General features: G+C 30.4%; 2 protein-coding genes across 2 annotated transcripts in view; one reads left to right on the plus strand and one right to left on the minus strand.

Moving 5' to 3' along the window:
• Window positions 1-21,932, plus strand: part of LOC145939405 (uncharacterized) — a 263,176-nt gene that overhangs the window by 191,624 nt on the left and 49,620 nt on the right. The window lies entirely within an intron of this gene.
• Window positions 1-21,932, minus strand: part of LOC145939422 (gonadotropin-releasing hormone receptor) — a 226,649-nt gene that overhangs the window by 188,394 nt on the left and 16,323 nt on the right. Inside the window, exons 3-5 of the mRNA XM_083043724.1 lie at window positions 10,867-10,927; window positions 6,015-6,235; window positions 5,603-5,639 (exon numbers count right to left, since the gene is read on the minus strand). The gene's annotated coding sequence lies outside the window, so the exon portion shown is untranslated. The remainder of the gene's footprint in view (window positions 1-5,602; window positions 5,640-6,014; window positions 6,236-10,866; window positions 10,928-21,932) is intronic.

Below are 21,932 nucleotides of genomic sequence, written 5' to 3' on the forward strand. Positions count from 1 at the left end.
AACGTCGTAAGATTTATAGGAGTATATAAATTAATTACACGTCGGCTGTATCATAGCCAGTATTTTTTTTTTAGCCACAATTGCAATTTATTTTGTGTGGAAATAATACGAATTTAATTTGTGAACGTATAAGTGTACGTGTATAAGGTTGTATTCAACAGTTTTGAAAATTGGAGAAAAAAATTAAAGATAATGGAAAGCCGATTGATCTATGGAGAATATGACGATTTTCTTTCTTTCTTGCTCGATTTTTCATCGACACTTACATCAGAGTATGTGTCGATAAAAATTCGAGAGCTGAAATCCATGATCTTCCATCGAGAGAAACGTGTTTAACATGTTTGGGGTGGCAACAACTGGTCGATTTAGCATCACGAAATATTGTAACAACTTGTAGCTGCGAGTGTAACGTTAAATCGTTCGCATGACATCTGACATACGCGCTATATTTGTTCAATGTCCATTTTAATTGTTTTGATTTCACTGCTGTGTGTTTTGACAGAAAAATGTTAATTATATAATTTTTGTTTTATTTTCTTATTTACTTGTTTAATCTATGTTTTTGTTTGTTTTAAAATATAAAAATTCTATCGTACTTTATTATCGTGCAATTATTTAAAAATTAAGAATTAAAAGTCCAATGCGGAGAAAAAAGTATGATTAGTAAATTAATAATAATAATTAATATATTAATCATATTTTTCTAAACGATAGGATTGTATTTAATGCTACATTTATATATATTAATTTAATGTTACAAATAATTATAAAGATCAAGCAGGTAAGTTTATATTATCTAGAAATATAATATAAAAATATAAATTTATTTTTAACTAAATTTATATAGGAAATAAAAAATGAGTATATGTTACGTAGGATTTTATCGTGTGATATAAATGCGAACCAAGATTTTTATCTAAATATTAAAGTTTAACTGCATAATTAGACAGAAATACAGATTTTAATTACCACATTTATGTATTAATATCCTGGTACTTATGAATAATGAAAACTAGCAGCATAATTTTAAATGCTACAAATATCTCATATATGACAAAAATGTAACGTTTGTTTTGTTTTGGAATATTTGCAAGATACATATGTATGTGTATATCAGCGTTCTTCAAATCTTTGGTCTTTTTTAAATTTTGTTCTTTTTTATGTTTCTTCTCACATAAAATGTATATATACATTTTTGTCATATATGAGATATTTGTAGCATTTAAAATTATGCTGTTAGTTTTAATTATTCATAAGTATCAGGATATATATATAGATATATATATATATATATATATATAAAATTTTTAATCAGCTTTTATATTTTGTAAAGAATATTAAAATATAAAAAACGCCTACTTAAATCTTGTAATAAAATTAATTGGCAGATGTCGAATTAGATGTACCATTAGTTATTTTGGAAAAGGATTAATGTCATTGTGACAGTGTTCTTTTTCTTAATATCGTTCATGGAACAGTTTTTTAGGAAAGATAATGTTGTTCTGGAACATATAATAAATATTTTTTTTCTGCTTCTTTATATTTCTTTTATGTATTCCTTTGGGCTTCTAGAGTTTAATGACTAACGTTTTATCACACCAACTTTTATCATCCGCGATTAAAATAAATCGCTCTTAATGTAAGTTATAACAAAAGTAGTATCTTTCTGTTAAAACTTTTCCACTATAACTTGCTTCAAATATGATATTTTCTATTTATATAAGTAAAACAAAATATTTTGCAAAAACATATATCTTTTGTCGTCTCAGTATTTCTTTTTTTTTAAATCGCGCAATATATTCTGCTGTAATATCTATAAGCAAATTGTTAGCTACGCAGTATTATCGTTACGCGAAAATACGAATTCTTAAGGAACATTATGCATGACAAATCGTTATTTCAGCTCTACCTTTACCTCTGCCTTTTTCAATCCCTTCTTTCACAAGTACCTTTATTTTTAACAGGTCATAACTATTCTCGCCCTCTTTTATATCGTCATGGGATCTTTAATGACTGGATAGGAACGCATTTAACGAATTTTTAATAATTACAAACGGAGCACGAATGTATGTTAAAATGTAATTTTATACCTCATTATTTTTATTCGAGAGATTAGTTTGATGAAATCTGTTGTAGAGAAAAAGTGTTGTAGAGAAAAATTAATATATAATTACATAAATGATAAAGTAATAATATTATAAACAATATCGTAATTGAGGAACTTTTATATAAGACTATTATTACACTATAATGTAATAACTGAAAGATTATCTTAATTTTTCCCCCCCTTTCGTAATTTAAATTACAAGTTACAAGGTACATTTATCACACATACAATCTTTTAGATGCTTTTATGTAACATATAAGTATAAACTCTGATGACTCTATAGAACTTGCTGTTATAAATAATGACACGACTTCCGTTCCGCAGCTCAATGCATGTTTAAAGACTCCGCAAAAGCACGTAAGCAAATACTAGAAATCTCAAATTTAGACTTAACGATAACCGAACTTTCTTTTTCTCTCCCCAACTACTTTATAAATATTCTATCTACTTTCCAGGAAAAAGGCGATAAAAAAAGAATATATTTCGAATAAAAAAAATCCGTTAATGCGACTTTAACAATAAGTATGTTCCATAACAAATGCCTCTCTCTCTCTCTCTCTCTCTCGTCTGACTGATATCTGATTCATTTATAAAGTAAAAGCTGGCAAAACGTTAAGTAATACTCTAGTGAACAGAATTAAGTGCTTTCCACGTAGGATTTTCTTGGAAAGTCTCACGAAGATTTCCATGAATTAATTGTCTAATCGTACGAATTGGAAAATGGAAGCAGTTCTGGTCGTGTATGACTCTCTGACTCGGGACAATTCCGATCAAAAGAGCCGGGACGACTTACCGAGCATTTATCAGGCTTTTCGAGGAGTTCATTCCTTGTATACAGTAGGTACCTTCTGTCGCCGTATTTGAAAGGGCGCGCCGGCAAACAGGATTTGCTATTCGAATTCTAGCTTCACTCACCGGAGTATAGATAAATCGTTCTGAAAGCTCTTTATTTATAGATCCGACCGTTTTTCTCCGTTCGATAATCATCAGCTCCCTTCTCTAACATTCTCGCGCTTTCTCTTTATTAATCAATAACTTGTTAAATAACTTGTTCACCGTCGGTAGAAGTCGCCATCGGTTTGGCGAAACGCTAGAAATATTTTATGCAAACTGTTTAATGCTTTACGAGATTTGCACAGAAATGTTCTTCGACTTATGGCTGGATTTTCGAAACATATTGGTTAATACATGTACACGCTTTTAGCAAAATTTTTCAGAAATAAATGACGTAGTATGGCGTGTATACATACACACCCACACACACATATATATCTTCGAATATATGTATGTGTATTCCTGTTCGTAAAATAGTCACATCGCGTATAATAAACTTTTTATTTAATTCAACTTTAATGTCTCCAACTCTCAAATTCTTTTCGCTCCTTTCCGAACTGGCAACTTTATAACTCCGTCAACGTTGAAATGCCATTCCGAAAGAACGGAAAATCCGAGGAGCTCCGTTCGTATCTCAAGTAGGGATTTCACACGGACTGCTAATGTCAGATATTGTAGTCCATAAATAAAAAAGCGCGAGAAATTCTACGAGTACGCAGTATCCGAGCGTTAATTATATTACGTTGAATTTTTTTAAAAACAAATGCTAATCGATTGCGTGTCTTCTCTTGTTTTCTATATATTATTAACGTACGAATATTACATTACAGGAGAACACATTTAGGAAAATGATATTTTCTATTATATAATTTTTTATTTAAGTTGTAGTTATTATTATTTCTTATATAATTTTTAGATATCTTTTCTATAAAATTTTTATAGATATTTCCTCTATATAATTTATTTTTCTCACATATAATTAATACACACTAAAAAAAAAAAAAAAAAAAAAAAAAAATTGTTAATGATTTAATATAATTAATACTCAATTATTTTTCTCTTTCTTTAAATAATTTATTTAATTATTTATTAAACTATGTAAAAATGTAATTATATAAAATATATTATCACAATGCAAAATTCTGTCACATCTCCTTGCGATATTAACGCGTTTGTGTCGACGCGAGGTCGCGTTTATCGCTGATTATACTACTAGATTCGCAAGTAGTAAAAAGTAAAAAGTAAAATGCATTCTCTCACGTATTAAATAAAATTAAATAAAATATAATTATAATATATATTTTGTATATACGCATTGTATATACGCATTTTACTTGCTACTACTTGCGAATCTAGTAGTATAATCAGCGATAAATGCGACGTCGCGTCGACAAAAACGCGTTAATATCGCGTGGAGATTGCTTGTGACAGAATTCTAAATTAAATAAAAGAGAATTAAATAAAATATAATTATATAAAATAGATATAATTGTTTTATTTAATTTTATTTAAGACGTGAGAGAATATATTTTACTTTCTACTACTTGCGAATCTAGTAGTATAATCAGCGATAAACGCGACGTCGCATCGACGAAAACGCTTTATTATCGCGTGGAGATCGATTGTGACAAAATTCTGCACTGTGTGACAATTTTTTTTACGTATCTAAGATTCGAAATCGGGGTAAGGCAACAGAGAGAATCACTAACGACATTTCAACGACAACGGCAGCTCCGCCGGGCTTTATTCTCCTAGATATCGGGCGTGATATTAAGTCGAGCTAAAACGGTTTATTCGACTAATGTCATATTTACTAACGTTCGGGCAACAAAATATATGTCAGCTGCACTTACCTATATTCCGCTCGATATCAGCGTCAGCTGAATGTCGACGATAAGAAGATTAACATATAAGAACGAACTTTAAACTTTGCTTCTATATTGATCGAACGAAAAGAATCACAATCAGGTGAACAGATTGATTCCAAATTAATATAAGTTTTTTACAGAATATGAGATTGTATAAAATTATGCAAATTATAAAGTATATGAAAAGTATAATGTAAAGTATATGATTCGCCAAAGTAAAAAAAAGGACTTATTTTTTATAGCACGAAAGTTTGCGGAATTTCTTGAAGAACAATGTCGTCGTGTAATTTCTCGTAATATTGTCTTACTAATTATATATATCATTATATTTCGAGACATTGCACAATAATTATTTTTATAATTTATTCAAAATAAAATGACTTTGTTTGACTTTGTGAAGTTAAGTTTTCAAAATTGTAAGAATAATAAGATTCACATAATTTGATTTTCTCTCTCTTAATTAATATATAAGAGCTGTCAATATATATTTTTTTCAATATAATATCGAATGTATAATCGTAAAGATATTTTCCTTTTTCGATATATTCTTATAAGATGGATCATAAAAATATTCATATAATTAATGATAATTATTTAAATTATCGTAAAATTTTTAAAAAATCTTGAAGAAAGGCAAAAAGTATATAAAACGTACGCTAAAAGTATATAAAATATTTAAACACTTCTACAACAAATAAACGTTTAAAAGAAGTTTAAATAAAAAAAGGACATTTTTTATATATTAAAACTTATACTTGGTTTTTTAACCATAAAATAAAAGTTTGTCACTCACCGTTGAAGCACAACAGCAGAGTTGATTTTACGTTGATCTGTAACATAAAAATATAAAATTTAAATTATGACACCGCTTAAAATAATTAATATTTATTTTAAAAAATTATAATACATGTATAACCTTGAGTACAAAAAACTCGTACAGTAAAAGACAAAGAGAAGATAATTAATAGAATAATTATATATAATTTTTCCAAAAAGATATTTTTTCTAAATATAAATAATAAATCTCAAAATAAAAGTCTTTCACAAATTCTTGTTTACATCGTCCAAAAAAGAAAATAACTAAATAAACAGGAATAGATACACGCGCGTAATTATTTAAAAAAGAATAATAAAATAATATAACAAATATATAAAAAGTAAATAATAATAATAAACAAACATAAAATAAATATATAATAAATTACCCCAAATTGTTCAGCCATTGCCCGATGCCTCCTAGGTCTCCTCCTCCTCTCAGGTCGTCAGGGTGCATTGACACACGCGCGATACTTTAAAGAAACTTTAAACGGCACTCCCGCACTTTACGCGCGATACTTAAAACGGCACTCCCGAATTTTGTGATTGCGAAGTAATTTCTCGCGAAGATCGCACTTTGAGTCGACGAGGTAACTAACAAGGATTAAGCCTGAAACAGAAAAAGATGGATCGACTTGAATGGTTTGCTCCGACTCTTGTCTCAGAGCATATTCGGATCTCAAATAATTAGAACTCGTTTAGACACGATTTGTTATGATATAACAGCTGATGTAACATTATGATATATATCGCAGAAATCATGCTAACAAGTTGTTCTAACCAGCTCAAGGCAAAACATATATGTGTCTTCAAGATGTAGTAAAGAAGGAGGCCGTGGTATTCGGTGAGTTATACACGAAGACATGTATGGGGACGCTTGATGTATGGTGTATGCGACAAGAGACGGGACGGAACCAAACGACGACGATCCCACCTGCTCTTATCGGGCAATCGATCCAACTCTGACCGATTCCAGGCCGAACCGCTTGTCAGAGCAGAGTAGAGCCTTCATTGGAACATTGTCCAGCAATGTTCCAATGAGATTGAATTCTATTTCGTCGGCATCGGAAATACGATCGTCGACAATAATCAAGTGCGAAAGGGGATATCAATAAAAACGAATCTTCAAAGTTCAACGTTAGCCCGACACTTTGCACGGCACTCCCGAGCTAATTAAAATGCGAAAGCGGAAACGAGCGGAAATGTTGAAAACCCGATTGGGCACTTCGCTTTCCCTTCAGAATAAACCCCTTCCAGATACTGAGCCCTCCTAACGTCAAGGTGCATCCATTGGGAGGGTCTCGTCGAAACACGCCGATGATGCAATATAAATATACTCCAAAAAACAAGTATCCTTATTATTTCAGAATACGAGCAAACTTTATCGAATCTCTTTTCGCTGTTCAATTCGCTTCGTTACAGAATATTTTCCTAATTATACAATAAATTATAAGATATACATATGTTAAATTATAGAATTATATAATTTTAAATGCCAATTAGTATTTTTTTATACTTTAACAACGTAGACAAAAGTTGTGCATCAGCTGATTTATTATTGCTTTGAAACATTACTTTGTGTTAAATATTTCGTTTCTTTAGTATTTATAATTGATTATTGATAAAGGAATTTGTGTGTATAACGATTTTCCATCACCTAAATTATTCGATCCGACGATTCGTGCATTATTTCACGCTTTATATAATCAATTGTTTCCATTACTTGAATTATTCATTCTAGCTATTCGAGTGGCTTACACTCTTTTAAACCGGAAATGATAACAAATTATATATTGGTGAGATAAATTTAAAACCGGATACGAGATATATCCGAAACAATAAACATCGTTAAAAAAATAATTGCCGCCCCCATAAATGATATATCTAATACACTTTAAACTTTCCATTTCTCTTTCGCTTTGATTAGTTCAAATGAATGTATCAGGTAGTATATTTAAATAAATAGCTGTCGTTTTTTTATATATATACTTAAGAATCGTTAATAGTGAGTTAAGTAATCGCGTTGATAATAACTAAAATTGTTCTTAGAACAGAGAAAATAATCGCATTCTCTACTTATCATAATTGCATGTTGAAAGATAATAACATGAAGTACTCGAGTGTCTCTTGCTGTGAAATTTATTTTAAAAAATTTATTGAAAATAATATCTTTTTCTCAAAATATAAAAAAATATATATATATTTATATTTATAATACAATACAATTTATATACAATCAATTCTTTGGAATAATTTTTAAAAAATTCTTTTATTTCGCGAAAAATATTTATAAATATTTAACTTTGCTTCAAGTGAAATAAATTAAATATGGATGGACAGGTTAATTGTAAGATAAATTGAAATAAAAAACGTTGTGAAATAGATCGATTAGTAATTATTAACGCGTATTTTATTCAATAAAGCAATTCAGTTGGAAATATACGACGTGTGTGTGTGTGTATTTTTATCTTATTCCGAACTTCATCGATCGATAAGCAATAAGCAGTTAATATATTATAGCTGTGCATTTGTAATGTTTATATGCGATCAATACTGAACAATATTATAATTAAGTGTTAAAATTCAAATGGCATTCTTTAACATTCTATTAATTATAATAATTAAATTATTTGGCAATTAAATATCTTTAAAATATTGAAATTGCTGAAGCGTATATATTATACGATATAGTAATACTTAATCTGTTTTAAAATTTAAATGGAATTTTGTTCTTTAAAATACAAATTAATTTATTATTATACTTTAATTTATATTATTAATATATATATATATATATTATAATAAATATTGCAATGTAAATTGTACATTATAAGCAACATTTTACAAATATTAAACGAGTAAATAATTTTATTTTTAATTAATATCTCGTGGCATTATAGCTTATGAAACTTTGTTGCATTTGTTATCGATGTGAGACAAATTTGACACAAAGCCGATTATCATTCGTTAATACGTGACATTGTCTAAACTAAGGAATATGTGTCAGCTATTCTCTCACGTGAGAATAATTATCTCCGAGTAGAGAGAAGACTCCTCTTTAGCACAAGTTATAAATTAATTTTATTGCAGAAATTTAATAGAATCTGTTATAAATGTGCGAAAAATCATTTGTTATTTATTCGCATAAATACTATTATCAAGATTATTTACGATATCAAATAATAATTTACAGTCATTATATTTTCAAAGATAATACGTTTTTTATTTACGAAGCAATTTATATAATTAGCATTATATCATTCAAATCAGCATGCTTAATCTACTGTCCTTTCCTAGATTAATAAATTATTAATTTTTATGAGCTATTTTTTCAAATTCTGCATTCTTGATATCAACCATCAGAGATATATAATTAAGAGAAGGCAATTTAGAGAAATAATTATAGATCAGCTTGATAAAGTCCAACTTTTTACTTCATTTCAAGTACCAACTCTTCATCATCCTCTCTCTAATTAAAGAAATTGCCATGAAATGGGCGAGAATCCAAGTAATCTCTAGATTATCCAATAACAAAAATTGGCCTATAAGAGGAGGGGGAAAGAAAAAGAAGTGATGGATTAAATTCTGCTGATTGCACCGAGCAACTCTATCTTCCAAGAGAGCGGTGGAGCTTATCTGCTTGAAAATTACTGCCGACGCGGCAACTCGCGGAAGCGTCTCATCCAATGTCGTCTTCGTACTCGGGTAAACTCCTAATGATCGCACTCGTGATTCGTCCACAGTCTAGTATAAATACGCGCCACACACGTACACATATATTCACCCATGTATTGTTCTCCTTGTCGCACATACGTACGTACATATACCGTGTAGACGAACATATGTACGAGGATGGAGAACTGTCCTCGACTTCGTTTTGCTCGTACGAAGGCAACCTCGACCAAGTGCTCCAGAGACTCGTTGAATTTCTGCGCGTTCCGTCGAGTTGCCGAAGGAAACGTCCGACGACCTGTCACTCTCTGTTATTGAACTATCTCGCTATCTCCTCTCTCCTTCGTCTTCACGGATCCCTACCACGCAACCTTACATTGTACCTGATTATGATCTCACGCCGTAACTAGTACATATCTAAGGTACTTCTCCAACGAGAATCTGTGCTTGACACTATGAAAGAATATTGCGATACCGTTTATAAAAATATATTGTTTGTAAATAAAAGAATGTGCACGCGTGCCCTCTTCTCTTTCCTTGTAGCTGCTTTATCTTGACTAATAATCATTATATCTTCGATACAATGCTCCGACATCAATTCCCCCGCTTGATCGAATTGTCAATGAGATGTTTTCAAAGAACGGAGAAACATGGCGGAGCATTGTGGCACGAGCGCTCCAATTTCAATTCCTCTTGCAACATGTATAAAGCGACGAGAGCTCGGTACACACACCGTTTCGAATGTTTAGCGACCGTGAAAAATTGCTTTGTGAATGTGACATGAGTTGTTACGCGAAATCTCTATACAAAAGGCCAAGAGAAAGATATATAGATTACCACGTAACTTTCTCAATTAATATCGCGCGTATTCTGTATTCTACATGTTGCCAGAATATCGTACGTTGATTGAATGTTGATTGAATGTCAACTTTTTGTACATTCAACTTTTGTATTCTCGAAAACGCAAACAATACTGAAAATAATTCTATCAAGATTGAAGTCTTCAAACCTTGTAGCTCAATTTAATCTGTGAATGAATCAGGTACGCAAAGCAACTTTAAATGTTAAAAAAGTATAGCAACTTTTCTTCATGAGTGTTATAATATTTTAAAAATTTATTACATTATTTTATTAGATTATTAATTTTTGTATTAATTAATTTGATTTGTTCAGTAATTATTTTTATTCGAGACATCAGCACGAATACAGTATGATTATTTAATAGATTTATGTTGAAAAGTTATTTTACCTTTAATTTTAACATATATATTTTATTTTTAGATTAAAATTTATATTAATAATAATTTAATCCCTTTCTAAAAAGTGCACCAATATTTGCAAGAATCGACTTAATGTGCCTTTTTTAGAAAAGGATGTTATAATATTTTAAATTCGATTAATATTTTTGACAATTATCAGAGCTGATTTTTGTCAAAAAATATTAATCGCGGATAAGATATTATAACATATTATTTAAAACATATGTTACTATTTTAATATTTTCAACATATGATATATACCCCCATTACCGCTATAGAAATATTATAAAATAAATAATTTCTCACTCACCGATACTTTACACGGCACTCCCGACACGACGCGTGAATCGCACTGTGTATCGCAATGCTACCTGTAACAAATAAAATACATACATATATTAGAATAATCTTATTATTTCGCATTATAACATACACAATATAAATAAGCTAGAATTAACGATAGATATATCCATCGCAACACATTCGCGCGCGCGAAAGCAGATTAAGTTGGGTTATGTTGGCAAGAGATTTTGCATCGAATTTTTCGCGAAATATGCGTTTCGAACAATTACGACTAACATGAATTCAATGACAATAACGTTGAAATTATGAGATACGCGATTGATAAATATTACAATACAAAGGTTAGAAATCGTTTCTAACGATTATGCTTACTAATTAATCACAGCGGGACGTAGCTCGAACTGCCTGATACTCGCGGCGTTTCGGTAATGGCCGAGGCTACAAACATCGGCAACTTCACACTAATAGCGCGCGCGCGATACTATATACATGACTTAATAATAATTAATTAAAACTCGAAGGAGATTCGTTCGCAAAGATATAGCTTTAGAAAAAAAAAATATGAATCGAGAATAAGGTATTATAACATATTATTTACAACATATTACTATTTTATAACTTTTACCATATTATTATTTTAAAATTTAATTAGCACAAATTATAACATACACAATATAAATATAAATATATAAGCTAGAATATTTAATTAGCAAATTTTCGCTTTATTAATATTTTTTTATAGAAATCAGTTGATTAAAGCGTTAATTTGCTAATTAATTTTTAAAATAATAATATGTTATAAAAATTAAAATAATGTTTTAAATAATATGTTATAATACTTTAAACACGATTAATATTGTTGACAGTTATCAGCTGATTTCTGTCAAAAAATATTAATTGAGAATAAGGTATTATAACATATTATTTACAACATATAACTATTTTAATTTTTTACCATATTATTATTTTAAAATTTAATTAGCAAATTAACGCTTTAATCAGCTGATTTCTGTGAAAAAATATTAATCGAGCGGCTGTCATCGCGAAGGTTAACAGTTTTGACAGTTGTTTAAAATAAAATAAAATTAAATTAAATTAAATCTTTGAATAAAATAGCGCGCGCGCTTGTGTTGTCTAGTGATATATAAAGTGCGTGTTATTTTTTATTGTTTTTGACTCGCATTTATTATTTTATGTTAATGATTAAGTGATTGCGCGACGAAAAGGCTAACCGTAGTGAGAAATTGTTGACTCGTACTACTTAATCTATCTACATTCTTACTTTGCGCATAATAAAATTATGATATATAAAGTGCGTGTTTTTTTTTATTGTTTTTGACTCGCATTTATGATTTTATGTTAATGATGAAATGATTGCGCGACGAAAAGGCTAAACGTAGTGAGAAATTGTTGACTCGTACTACTTAATCTATCTATATTCTTACTTTGCGTATAATAAATTTACGATATATAAAGTGAGTATAATTTTTTATTGTTTTTGATTGGCATTAATGATTTTATGTTATTAATTAAGTGATTGCGCGACGAAAAGACTAACCGTAGTGAGAAATTGTTGACTCGTACTACTTAATCTATCTACATTCTTACTTTGCGCATAATAAAATTACGATATATAAAGTGCGTGTTATTTTTTTATTATTTTTGACTCCTATTTATTATTTTATGCTCATGGCAGAGTAATTGCGCGACAAAAAGGCTGAATCCTTTCCTTTTCTAAAAAAGATATGTAAAATCGATACTCGCATATATCAAAATTTATTGTTGTCGCTTTTGCGCGATGCTCATTGGCTGTCAAAATTCGCGTTGTGTGTTATATTAGTAGCATCGAGAGGCTGTCATCGCGAGGATTAGCAGTTTGACAGTTTGTTCAAAATAAAATTGAATAAAATAATAATATTAGTTTTAAATAATATGTTGTAATACTCTAAACTCGATTAATATTTTTGACAGTTATCAGCTGATTTCTATCAAAAAATATTAATCGCGGATAAAGTATTGTAACATATTATTTACAATATATTACTATTTTAATATTTTTAACATATTATTATTTTAAAATTTAATTAGCAAAGTAACGCTTTATTAATATTTCTTGACAGAAATCAGCTGATTAAAGCGTTAATTTGCTAATTAAATTTTAAAATAATATGTTAAAAATATTAATATTGCAATATGTTCTAAATAATATGTTATAATACACCTTATCCGCGATTAATATTTTTTGACAGAAATCAGCTGATAACTATCAAAAATATTAATCGAGTTTAAAGTAGGTATTATAACATATTATTTAAAACATATTATTTTATTCAATTTTATTTTGAACAAACTGTTAAACTACTAACCCTTGCGATGATAGCCTCTCGATGATATGAATATAACGCACAACGCACAATGCAAATCGAAACAGTCAATCAGCATCGCGGAAAAAATGCAACAATACTTGCGAGAATCGACTTACAATTAACATGCCTTTTTTAGAAAGCAATGTTATAATATTTAAAATTCGATTAATATTTTTGACAATTATAAACTGATTTTTGTCAAAAAATATTAATCGCGGATAAAAGATATTATAATATATTATTTAGAACATATTATTATTTTAATATTTTCAACATATTATACACATCCTCATTACCGCATAATTAAATTAAATTAAATTAAATCTTTAAATAAAATGGCGCGCGCTTGTGTTGTCTAGTTATAACAAAAAGAAGAGGATTTCTTTCTTAAGTAAAAGTTGGAAAAATTTTATTTAAAATTTTGATGTCCAGCAGCTACTATAAAAAAATTATTGCAGTGCAATGTGTCAAAAAACACGAAGTGCTCAGATCCATTGATGAAAAATATGCATTGACAGAAGAGTACATTAATGTTTTGCACACGATAAAAAAAGTGTTTGTTATATAATGAATTTTTATTTCACGAGTATCGTAAGAAACAGGGAGCAGTGTTTGGAAACAGAAGCAATTTCCAGGGGCTACATATCCGTAACGTCGTAAGAAGTTATGGGAAAGTGCGCAAAGGGGTATACGATCCGTGTTATTGGTATCGCGTGGCTTCATACCTTGTTTATCCTGCAATGGGATTGGAAATTGGATCACTCGTGTACAATGCTCTCTCGCGTCTCACCGAACCTTAGATAGATTTTGTCCAAGCGTTCATCTACCTTCGGTTCATGCAAGCATCCCCCTTTCACTTTCATCTCAATATATATGTATATACAATGTCTAAAGATTTTATATAAATTTATGATAAACTCGCCGCTCTTGAAAAAATATATATAATATTTTGTACGTAAAAAAAAAAGAAAAGTATGTCACGTTTACAGTAGCATATATAGATTAAAAACCGCTCTGAAATAAAATATCGAAATCTTATATAATATCGTTTCGACAATTGACATAATAATTAATTATAAGTAATGTTTTCTTTCCGATAAAAAAAAGCAAACTGCGTGTGTCGAAAATGTAATCGCCGAAATAAGCTAGAGACATGACAGAAACTAGCAACACATAACGTATTTAAAAATCTGACATATCATCTCTGGTATCTGTCTTTGAAATCATGCGATGCACGATAGATAGCACGCATACAAAGCAATTTTTCATGTATTTGCGCATCTGATATTTCACCCAATGTTCTTTACAACGCCTGTCGAGCCGTAGAATGCAATCGAAGTTATCCTATGTATGTACAGAGCTTCCTGCGTTGCTTACCTTCTAATGGAATTGGAAATTGGATCACTTGATACAGCTCTCGGCTCTGTTTCTTGGATGGATTTTGTCGAGAGATCGTTTGGCCATTCCATCGCGCCGACAGGATTGTACTTTATCCATGTTCGATCACATTAAGTTCGAAAACTATCATGGTAGATCGTAGGGCGAATAGAGCGAAACGTAATAAATAGGGGTGAGGTATATTTAACCCTTCTGTCAATGCATAATTTTTCAGCTTTTTATCAATGCATGAGTATCTGGATATCAACAGCGTGTTCTCGATACATTACACTGTGACAATTTCTAACAGCTGTTGAGCATTGTTTTAAATAAAATTTTTCTAACCATTATTTGAGCTTCCTCCTCTTTAAATTTTTATAATTAAATAATTATTAGTACACAGAGAGAATTTTCTCTTAGAATTTACCCTGAAAATCATGATAATTGCGGGACAATATGATATGGAAAGAATTTTATGAGAATTTTTCTGATTAATATTTATCACAATAAAAATAATAATATCTATCACAATAAAATATAAAACATATTTGATTAATTTTACTATGCAGTTTAGTAAAATTAATCAAACATATTTTATATTTTATTATGATAGATATTATTCTTATTGTGATAAATATTAATGAGAGAAATTCTCATAAAATTCTTTTCATATCATATTGTTCCACGATTTTCAAGATAAATTTAAAGAGAAAATTCTCTCAGTGTAATATAAATTTTAAGCCAAAGATACAATAAAAATTATCAAATTTAGTTTTGAAATACATAAAAAACTTTTCTCAACATAAATATGATAATCATTATATTATTCGTAGTAAAATATATCTCGAATAAAAATAATTTTACTGAATAAATCGAATTAATACAAAAATAAATAAGCGCAGAGAAATAATATTGACAAATCTAAGAGTTTTTAAAAAAATATCTTGTTGACAGTTTCCCCCCTTTTCTTGTAATACATTGATAAAGTTAAAGTTATACTCATTTATATTCAAAAAATCGATGAAACAAGAAAAACGCAAAATATTTTTGCTCCCAATAGCATCTAGTTTTGTCGATTTCATTTAGAGAGTTAAACTTCGTTCGTGTTCATTCGACCATTCGATCTCTGTGTTCCGCAACGCGCGACAAACGAAGGTAATTTTGATAATCCACTACAAACGGACATATCTACATATATCGAACGTGAATAATAAACGGTTTCATTTTTTTGTTTCACAATTGGTTAAAGCTGCGCATCCCCACAAGCGCAAATAATATTTTACGTGATTATAATCACCAATTATTTTACATCGTCGAAAATAAGGAGAAAAAAAACTCTAGTCTATTTCCATTTTATTTTCAATTCGCCATTTATCTTTTGCCCAGTGGCGCAACTCAACTTGTCGCAGAAATTAGTTATTCCACGACGACATTTACCCTGGAGGCAACCACTACTATGAATAGCACCATTCTCAAGTACTGTAAATAGCTCAAGGCAATAATAGTCATGTGTTGGGGGGTGGAAGGGGGGTTTACTATGTCGCATCATTAGCCTCAATATTCTCCAACACGAGTGCACGTCTTAAAGTGTAACCACGTAATTTTATTTTATTCCTAGTCACATTCACAATGAGATATTATAACGATTCGAAAATAACAAGAAAAGATAGAGTTCTTTGGTCGACATTCCGCATAAATATAGATCTGTATCGTAAAAAGTGTGAGATGACATTGTATGATAAGTAATCATTCTGTTAAAAGTTAATCCTTCTCTCAATGCATAATTTTTCATCTTTCCGTCAATAAGTGGTTGGTTCCGAGGAGCAACGGCGTATTTTTTTACACATTAAATTGCAATAATTTTGTTATAGTAAGGAACATTCTTTCCCGTTATATTTTAAAGTACAATAGCCCTTTGTATTTTGTTTCAAGCGAAGAAAAGTTCCGACATACTTTCACATTTAAAATTATAAATTGAAAAGATTTTGATATACAAATACAAGTTCAGATATAAAAGAACCAGGCGCAGACATTAGACAACAAAATTGTTTTTAAAATTGTTTTCTTCTTATTATCTTGAACGTTTTGATCCCTTTCTTCTTGGACCATAGCAAGTTGACTAAGAAAATTCAAGCGGCCTTATGTCCTGACCGAGGGGTGTCCTACTCATAAAAATTTGTACATGTATTGCGAATTACCGAGAATTCTAAGTAATTCCATATAATGCGCTGTATAATTCTAAGTAATGCGACAGAATGCGTGTAATTACGTTAATTCTTTTTTTAAAATTAATATTGCAAATATTTAGTAGGTACGCCTAAATTAAAATATTATATTATAATAAAGATATAACAAAAAGTTAAGTGTTCCCTATTATAAATTTGAAAAAAATGTCTTGTTTTAAACTTCGTGATTAAAAAATTTAGAAATGTTTAAAAATCAATTTAAAAAATCATTTTTAATAAAAATTTTTTTACATAAACTTGAACACAAAATATAAATAAAACTAGATTAGATCTAAACAAATCAAACATTAATGATTTCATAAATTATAATATTTAGTAAAATATATATTAAAAAACAGTCATAATAACATCATTTTTACTTTTTAAGACGTTTTAATCTTGTCTGGGTTATTACTGTTTTATGCTTGTAAATCAATGCGAAATAATGCGTAATTCCAGAAAAAATGTACATGTTTTGCGACCCCTCAGTCCTGAATTTTTTTAGTCAACCTGCTGAATATAATTTATAGAAGGGACTGAAATGTTCAAGATAATTAAAGAGAAATTTAAATACAATTTGATTGCGTCTAATATCTGCGTCTGGCTCTTATTAGCACTTTCTTATAGAGTTTGTATTCACAATTAAAGTTTCTTTGGGTACCCAGGTACCCTCATTCACTGAAGGGTATATCGTCGAAATAGAGTCTTGGACACATCGGCAAGGCAATATATATTGTGCATATATATATATATATATATATATATATATATATATAAGTAGATGGAAGTCAAGAGAGAATAAATATTTCTCAGCCGGTTGTGTGTCAGAGGCACCTCTGCATCTCGCTCAACGCTTTCGCGCTGCTTTGCGAGTTAATAGTCCGTACTTTCAGCCCGTAACTCCAGAGGCGATCTAGATAAAGCTGCTTTATGAAGCCGACGGCTGCACACCGTTGCCCCGCAGTCAGTTGCATAACGTGTCGCGCCATGTCGAGTGCGCGTCCCCAACAATACCTAGGACCGAATGGTGCGCGTTTTCGCGCATCCTCTCGCCTTTCAACTGGTACGCGAACGTTCTCGTCGTCGCTTGCACATTCGCTCGGTTAAACTTAGGCGCGACCGCGAACGCATACTTGGAATATATTTTCCGGCTCCCGAAAATATATTGACCTCGCTGTAAATTTCGCGATTGTCAACGAGTAAAAGAATTTTAAAATTCAATTGTAAACACTCGCACGAGTGAGAAGGGAAAAAACGGAGACGCTTTCATGATTTTCGGGTCGCCGCGCGAAAATATTTTTATTCGCGCAAAGTTTCTCTTCTCGCAGTTTTTCTTTATTGTGTATTTATTCAAGAATATTAAACGCATATATTGCATAGAAGAAGTGATTGAAAAGAATTGAATATGTAACCTCGAACCCCCCCCAGACGGAGATATCATATACAATCGTAATTATTAAACGGTCATTTCGTGCGCGTGGGATTAAATAAAAGCACTTTATAAATTTGAGATGCATGAACGTATGTGGTACATGTTTATATTCAGTTTGTAGTTTGTACGTGGACAAAATTCGCAAGTATCCTGCGAATTTGGAATACGGCTAACAGAGCGCCACATTTGGCTCGCTTCTCCAACAATTTTTTTGAAAGCCGAAAAGCCAATGCATGAGTATTTGTATTCGTTTGCATATCTTGTTCAAAAACAGTTTTCTAGACAGATTAAATTGAAATATTTTGCCACCCATATACTCTCCATTTTTTTTCATTTTTTTCCACGGTGACGCTGAAAGTCGGCACATGCAAATTCATCCCTAAAATTTTTATTCATTATTTAAAATTACGTTAAAAAACTAGCTTATAATTAGATATTGTAATAATTTTTAATTATATATAATTATACATAATTAGATATATCGTAAAAATATGTTGTTCTATCTGAAGTCACAGTGTTTTCGTAAACTTTAACAGTTTTCTCGTCGTAATTATACGTTATAGTTCGTATATCGGGGAGGCACCGCGAAAAATTGCAGTCATTATATCAACCCATTCCCTTTCATTTCGATCCGCTTTCAATCTCGCCTTGCGTCTAGTTTCCTCCACGGGCTTGCCTATTATTTTAGTAATTGCAATTGTACCATGCATATTATGCGGCATGCAAGCCGCTTTATACAGCTTCATACTACCCAGGTTTATCGTAAACCGAAAGCGCAACAGTGTATAAACTTTATTTAAATGGAGGATTACGAAAAGAGTATCGAAATCACTACAATAAACGCGAATACGCATTCAATTTTGTTTCAATAAAGATGGAATTGATGAAAACCTATGATTCGCTACTCGTGTACTCGTAAGTAAATGCAGAACGGATGAAAATATGGAAGAGCCAGAGCAAAGCAATATGAGTACAGATATACAAGTGAATCGATGAATGCGGGAATAATGTGTACGTATCACATTATGGGACATACATATATGAGATGACGTGAGATAAATCGAGTCCCTGCATCAGTATATACAGATAACAATATAACGCGTTGACGACAAGCTCGGAGCGTAAAATCACGTATAAATGGAATATTTACAAAAATGGACTTTTTTTTAAAATGGCCTTTCTCCTTTTTCCCATTTAATGAACGCAAAAATTAAAATAGAAACAATTAAAAATTCCAAAATCAAGGTATGAAAAGGGAGAAGAACTAGGCGCAGATATTAAGCGCAACAAAATTGTTTTCAAATTCTTCTTTAGTTATTTTGAAAAATTATTTTTTGAAGAAGAATTTAAAAACAATTTTGTTGTACCTAATATTTGCACCTCTTATTAGTCCTTTTCATATCAAATTTTTATATCAGAGCTTTTTCGATTTATTATTTTAAATAAAATTTAAATGTTATAACAAATTTATTATATAGTTTTTAGCAGATTTTATTGGTGATATGATGAATACGTTTAATAAACATGGAAAACTAACATGAAAATTGAAATAAAGACAAATTATATAATTTCAATATTATAATTAAAATAAATTTATTAAACAACTTCTAGTCCAATTTCATTAAATAAAATGTAATGAATATTTTTAATGATCGTACTGGTTAATATATATTTTTAAATATATTTTAACTATTTGTATTAGATTTTTTATGTAAATTTTAACTATTATATATTATATCTCTCTGATGTAATTTCAAGTTTTTCTTTTGAATGCTAAAATTGTATTAATCGCTAAAATAATAAATGTATCTTGGCTTACTTTTTCCTCGTCTTTTTTCACACAATTTTTTCACATTCTTTCTATGTATTTTTAATTAATAGCAAGACATTACTAAACTCGATATATTAACAGGCTTTCCTTTTTAAAAACATTAGACTAAAGGTATCGCGAATTTTTAGATAAAGAGCCACGATTTTTCTCGCAAGAAATATTAACCATATTCTTTTATGTCTGACGACAAATTTCCACTGTGGTCATAACTTTTCGGAACGGATTTATGCTGAACAGACTCTTCTAACAGAATCATTCACCATTCCACAGTAACTTTAGGGGGACAATAAACGATGAGCGAAGAGCATTTTAAGTCAATCAACCCGCGGAAATCGATTATTTTTACGGCCTACGCGTTAGCACTTCAAGTAGTTAGTAATAGTTGATATTTTATTGCGTAAACTTTTATATTCACTTCTGCGTTCGCCTTACACGTGACATTAAAAACAGACAGAATTTATATCACAGAAAACATCACATGTTTAAATACTGAATTATTTCCTCGTAAATTTTAAACTGTACTAACGCTACTTTCCATTAAATTGATTAAAGAAATATATAGATAGATAGACTTTATCGAAACGCGTGTATATAATAAAAAGGAAATCGTAAAGCTCCAGATAAACTGCATAAATATTTGCATACAATTATTCGACGAATGCAACGTTTGGCTCTGGATTTAACATATTTCGCGTTATCTCTTAACGTCGAGAAACATAAAAAAGCAAAAACAAAAAATTTTGTATTTGCGTATATGAATGAAACGTTCAAATAGTTAACGCGTCGTCGCCTTCGTATCCGAGCGGATCGAGTAAGCCAGGATCAGTCTGTGACGTTGATCCCCTTTTATCCTGCGAAACATGCACGCGTCGTGGCAATTCGGCCTACAAACGGCCATCCGCTCATCCAGTCGATAGGTTTGTACCATCCATTACCTAATGTCACGTTTAATCTCCTTGAAATGTTAACTTAAATTATCGAGACGCACTGCTACAATGAATTTGTAGCGGATCATCAACGGCTGTCAACGCAACTGCGGATACTCAGTTCATTTAACGAAGAAAATTTCAACCATGCATGAAATATTGTCGCGCCAGAAATGCCGAAAACTATACGTTATAGAATTATTATTCTCTTTACAAAAAGAAATTTGGATAGTCTTGCCGCAAGTTTGACGTTTTTATCGCGTTGTATATTATTGTGTGGTTTCTCTAGAGATCGGACGGCGAAATCTTTAACAGAAATGAAATGCGAGGATTACTCGCGGGAGATGCTAAAGTGCTAAAATTGAAATTGACTGGCCGCACTATCTATGTATGTATATCTATTTAACATCGCTTGACTGGCGTAGAGAGGATTTCCCAACCGTCCTCGCATTACTAAATGCTGTTACAAGATACTAAGTGCGGATATATTACACATCACGTCGGACGCGCTATGCAAAACAGACGGGTTCTCCACTTACTGAGGTAACTGAGGTATTTAAATGTACGTGTCTCTGTGAACATAAGTCCCTTCGCACAAAACTATCGAATATTTTCGATTCGTGAGTGATTTTTAAATAAATTTGCAGAAATTATTTTATGATGGACGCACGATTATAATAGGGAATATTTTTGCTACAAAAATCAAAATTTTATGTAAAATGTACGTCTATCTCTCTCCATTTTCTCTTAGCTTTTCTGCAGCATCTCTCTCTCTTGTTGTTCGATTAAATTCTATATATATATATATATATATATATATATATATATATATAAATAACGAAACTGGAGTATAAATAATATTAATATATATACAATAAAATAGGTTATTAAGAGCTATTCGCAGGGTAAAAGCACG

This window comes from Prenolepis imparis, unplaced genomic scaffold (genome assembly GCF_030444845.1).
Source record: "Prenolepis imparis isolate NDT839.2.m4 unplaced genomic scaffold, iyPreImpa1.0 SCAF_8, whole genome shotgun sequence".
NCBI classification, from domain to species: domain Eukaryota; kingdom Metazoa; phylum Arthropoda; class Insecta; order Hymenoptera; family Formicidae; genus Prenolepis; species Prenolepis imparis.